Genomic DNA, 5,978 nt, shown 5'->3' with positions numbered 1-5,978 from the left:
TGGCCAGAGGAGAACTGGCCCCCGACTGAGCCTGGTTTCTCCCAAGGTTTTTTTCTCCATTTGTCACCGATGGAGTTTTGGTTCCTTGCCGCTGTCGCCTCTGGCTTGCTTAGTTGGGGACACTTTCTCTTAACACAATATTGCATTTTATTTTATTGTTTTTGATTAACTACCTTTACCTATAATGTGAGTGTTTAATGTTGCCTTTGGTTTGCCTTGATGTACTGTTTCCTATTTAATATTGTACAGCCGCCTTCTTGAGATATATGACAGCTGGTGCTGGGCCCTGTGATGCAACTGGTCCAGCAGGTGGTGCTTGTGCTGCCATAGCCTGGTTTGCTGGTGCAGGCGCATTCACTGTTGCAGATGGATTAACAGGCACTGGAGCATTAACAGGTGCCATTACTGCTGATTGGTCTTCTTTTTGTACTGCCTAACCTTCTTCTTCTTGTTGATTAGCTCCTCAAGCTGCAGCTGAGTCAGTTTCCTTTGGAGCTCCTTTTCCTGGTTCTTAATCTTCAATTCTTGTTTTCTGTGCTGCTCCACAGCATGGACCACATGGTCTCTGAACTCTTTGTGTGTTTTTGAGTTCAGACCTACCACGTCCTCCAACTTTGCTTTCACTGTTAAAGGCATGGCTTCCACAATGGCGGTCCTGAAGAGTGCTGTTAGTACTTTGTCCTGCTCTGGATCTCTCTCCAGTTCTTCTTTCCAATGTCTTAGCTGTCTTTGGATATAGGTGGTGGGGTTCTCAGCTTCTCCCATTGGCTCCTCCTTCAGAAAGCCTGGATCAGTCTGCATTGGTACTCAGCTCTCAATGTCTTCCAGATGTCATGTCAATGCTTGTCAAAGGAGACTCCACCTGCTTGAGGCCTGTCCACTGCTTGCAGGAGGCCAGATTGTTTGAGAACGTCATTCATCTTGGAGGCCCCCAGACACTTAGCAAGCAGAGCTTTAATATCACCCAGGGCCAAAAGTTTTCCAGTTGTTTCTTCTTCGAATGTTCTGATCCATTTTCCAGCACCTTCATGGATGTCTGGTAGGCGAGAAACCAGGGTATCTAGGTCTTGACTTGCCCAAGGTATGTATTGGGCATGACCTTGCTTGATGAGGATTGGGCATTCAGTTCTTGGTTGCTCATTCCTTCTAGATACCCTTTCTAGTCTGTGTTCCTCTTCCGTCCTTTGCCTTTGTGGATGAAGGGCTTGGAATGAGTCATCTGAGTATCCAATATCTTGCAGAAGCATGTACTTGCTTGTATTTTTTCTGTTGGACATAATCTCGTGGGCTTGGATGTGACAGCAGTGGTTCACATTCAGTTCTGATTCTTCCAGCTTCTGTCTTAACTGGTCAATTGACTCTCGAATCCTTTCTCTTGTTCTGTTGGTTCTTTCTTCCATCTCATTCAGGGTTTTGAGGATAGTATCAGAAGGTTTCGATTTCTGTACTATCTTGTTCATATCCCTCAGATTCTGTTGGCCCCTTTAAATATGTTATTGTTATTCCCTGTACTAAAGGCATTTTGTCAGTTTGTTCAGTGCAATTGATCATTATTTCTTATCACTTTTCATAAGATTTAATTAGATTGTCTTGATTAAATATTTTAAAATAATCACAATGAGTTTCTTGTTAATAATTAGAAGGGTAACACAAGGCCTTTTGATTCTTTCCACTGAAGATTGCTTTTTGTCCAAATTATGTTTTCTCCCAAGCTACATGCCTCAAAAATCCACATCTTCCTCAAATGAAATGTGCGACCTGTTGCCGTCACTCCTGCCCAAATTGAGTAAGTGAGAGATGGAGTTAACTCTATGCAAAACCCTCCTATCCTGAATATTTCAATGTTCAATTAATCTTTCTTATAATATTTTAAGTTTAATGGTTCCATAAAGTCAATTAATAATCGTTTTTCTTCTGTTGCTAGAATTTGTCTGTCCCTTCTTCCCCTTCTTTTCTTTTTCTTATTTACAACAACTTCATCACCCTTGTTTTCTATTTTAATCGATTTAAGGAATGATCTCAACATCTGCTATTCTATTCCCTATTACTTAATGCATGTAGGTTTCTAACTAAATACATCAATGTGTATAAATACATCCATGCATCCTACTTCTCAACACAATAATTATCAGTCGTCTTAGTATCCTGACGGTTATATGCAGTTCCAGTGCACTCCCTCTTTAATTTACGCTAACCCTTATGTTATGCTTGGTGTCCCTATGACCCCAGACCAACTTTATGTGGTGAAAATATATTATTAGTATTATTATCATCCTGAACACAGGATCTTTTTTTTTTTTTTTAATGATAATGTTACTGATGTCCGGTATGACATGACTACCCACATGTGATGACTGGGGTCATATTGACCTCTTTCTTACACGTACCCATACACACACGTACACACAACTTTTTCTTTGTTCTCTGTCACATGCGCACACAAAGTCAGACCAACATACAAGTTCTCACTCTCACATATGTTCACACACAAATCCATTCAGGCACACACATACACATGTTCTCTCTCTCTCTCCTAACACACACTCACACCTGCTCTGTTCTCCTCCTCCCTGCACTTCTGCTTTTGCTTACACTTTCTGCTGACACTCACAGAGACACTTTCACTCTCTCACACACAGAGGTTCCTTGCTCATACGCACACAGCTGCTCCTTCACTCCCACTCAGTTCTTCCACTCTCACTCCCTCTGTCACACACACATAGATCAGATGAGAGAAAAACACCAACCAGCCAGGCTTGGTCTCTGTCTCTATCTGAATGAAAAACCAGTCACTTTTAACTTTTTCTTCATCAACATTTGTGTTTCACAATTTGGACCATGGCATTGGCAACTTGGATTATGTCCAAACAGCCAAAAAAGCCAGGAATATTTTTTGGAATATTTGTTGTTCCATTTTCTTTCAACTCTTAGAATTCTCTTTATACTTTCTGTTATTGCCATCTTTATTTATTTATTTTTTTTTTACAACTGGTTTTTCATACCGTTGCAATCATAAACAGTGACATAAAACATATAAAATCAGCACATTAAGCTTCATGCAGAGCCCAGTACAGTTAATATGGTTAGTATTTCCAAGCAAAAGAGAGAAAGTGAAACCAAGACTGGTTGATCTTTCTACCTCTGTTGATCTCTCTGAGTGACAGAGAGAGCGAGTGGGGGCATTGTGTGTGTGCGTGTGTGTGCGCGCGCTGGATACATCAAGCGCTTGTTGCTTGGGAATGAAAAATCAATCACTCTTTATCTTTTCTTTATTAATAATTGGGTTTCGCAATTTGGATCACAGCGTCGGCAACTTGGATGGTGTCCAAATAACCGACAAAGCCAATTCTTTGGAATGTTTTTTGTTCTGTCAACTCGTATAATTTTTATGCACTCTTTATTTTCCATTCAATGTATTTTATCTTTACATTTACTGTTCTTTCAGATACTTATGTTGATTTTTCATTCCATTTCATCCAAATAGCATTTACACATAACATATACAGCATACACAGCGCAAAGCAGCCAGTGCGGTTAATGATCAGCCAAACATCCAACGCTTCAATGTACCATCACACACAGAGCTCTTGACATACAATAGACAGACAGAGACTAACGGTTTAACTCTTTCTAGTCTGCAGACACCCGTCTATGCAACCCTTCCGCTGTGGGAGCCCACCAGGGCCACGGCGGCTCCCTGTTACCCCTTGGCACCCCCACTTAGGAAGTCGCTCTTACGGGATTGTATGCCCCTCTTAGGCACTGTGCACCTCTTATGCACACAAATCTCTTTAATCAATCTTCCGCATGTGCAGCTTTTGAAATCTAGAACTCCTTAATCTATGCTTACTTTACATTTATTTTTTATTCAATCAACTTAAACTCAACACTTTAGATCCTTTTTTGGTGAAGCCCTTATCTCAGATCACCATCACAGGTTTAGCCTTTAGCAGAACACGCAAACAATCCTCTATTCTAATAATAAGCAAAAATGCTTACCTTATTTTTGGCGCCTTTTTGGTTTGTTTGCGTGTCAGCCAGGCCTTCCACTCGTCGACGCCGGACCTCAAGCCAATCCTGTTCGTGACGCCAATTATTATGTTGTGGAGCAAAGTTGATGAATTTTCTCAATGAAGTCAATAAATCTCGAAAAGCAGAGTTCCAGATGTCAAAATAAGACTTTATTGAACAAAGCAACAAAGCCGAGATGACAGCAGCTGCATCTAGTCTCCGTCTGTTCGGGTATCCCTTCTTATACCTATCCATGCTCACCAAAATTGGTAATTCCGGTTACTCCTATCTGTTTTGGTGAGCCCACCTGGCCCATCTTCAATGGTGGAGTTTGGTTATCTCGGTCACGATGATCTTGACTCCTCCAACCCAATTAAAAATGACCCATCTCCAAATGGTTGGAGGTGGTCACATGGGGCATACATCATAAATTGGAAGTTACCCAAAGTTCATGAGTTCACTTAAGTTCACTGATATGATCCAGTGAAAATCACCAGTACTGCCCAACAGAATACACATGAGACTCTCAATCTGTGTTAAGACATCCAGTATTATAACAATCAACATTTTGATCAGTCTATTGATTGCTGTTGTGACCATACATTATATGTTTAAGTAAAATAATATCATATTGAGTAAAATAGCATAATATATTTTGAGAATACACAATATCAGTTGGGTGTAGGGATGTCATGATACCAAATCTAGTAATCTAGTAGTCGGTACCGATACCACTAAAAGTACACAATACTCAATACCAAGCTGATACCATGGGAAAAAATACAACAATTATACTTAAACATTAACTCCTTTATTTGACATTACCAAAACACAACATTAGTGGCACTTGGCCTTTAAATAATTTGCACGCACACACCTATACTCTGAATGCAAGCATTAAGGCCATGTATGTGTACGGTCGAACGCTTAGCCTTTCAAAGTATACTACATTTGATGTTGTGCACGAACGCGGGCAGTCGACACATGCGCTCTAGAAAGCTTCATCCATGTCCAATGTCCATGTGCAATCTGTGAAAATCAATACAGAAAATATTTCAGGTAAATGTAAATCAAAAAGAGGAACATTTCTTAACGCTGTAGACTATAGGGCCTTTCCCTAGGTACATTATTGTAAAAATAATAAATAATCTTGTCAATTATTGAAGAAACTTTAGGCTACTTTGAGGTCATACAGTCGATCAATCTGCACGGTGTTATTTAGGCAATTTAGAATACTGTGCTGGTGTTGCCATCACCCTTAAAAAAAACCCTTAAAAGGAGAAGTCCACTTCTAAAACAAAGATTCACATAAAATGTACTCACCCCCTTTGTCATTCAAGATGTTCATGTCTTTCTTTCTTCAGTCGTAAAGAAATTATGTTTTCTGAGGAAAACGTTTCAGCATTTTTCTCCATATAATGGCCTGATATGGTGCCCCGAGTTTGAACTTCCAAAATGCAGTTTAAATGCGGCTTCAAACGATCACAAATGCGGTTGTAAATGAGTCCAGCTGAGTAAGAAGGGTCTTATCTAGTGAAACGATCAGTTATTTTCATTTAAAAAAAAAATAAAATTTAAATACTTTTTAATCTCAAACACTCATCTTGTCTTGCTCTCCTTGAACTCTGTGTATTCTGACTCAAGACAGTTAGGGAAAACTCCAATCGTATTTTCTCCCTCACCTTCAAAAATCATTTCAAAATCATCCTACATCACTGCAGAAGTACCGACAGTCTTTGCAAAGTGAACATGCAAATAAGATCAAACACCCTTAACAAAAAAGGTAAAACAGCGATATAGGACGATTTTGAAATTGAGGGAGAACATGAGATGGGAGTTTTTTGACATACACTAACTGTCATGAACCGCAACAAAAACAGTCCAGGCAGAGTCGAGACACAATGAGCATTTGACATTAAAAAGTATATAAATTGTATTACTTCTATGAAAATAACGTTACGCTAGAT

Source organism: Labeo rohita, unplaced genomic scaffold (assembly GCF_022985175.1).
Source record: "Labeo rohita strain BAU-BD-2019 unplaced genomic scaffold, IGBB_LRoh.1.0 scaffold_140, whole genome shotgun sequence".
In the NCBI taxonomy this organism is placed as follows: Eukaryota; Metazoa; Chordata; class Actinopteri; order Cypriniformes; family Cyprinidae; genus Labeo; species Labeo rohita.
Note: the sequence above shows the minus strand (reverse complement) of the source record.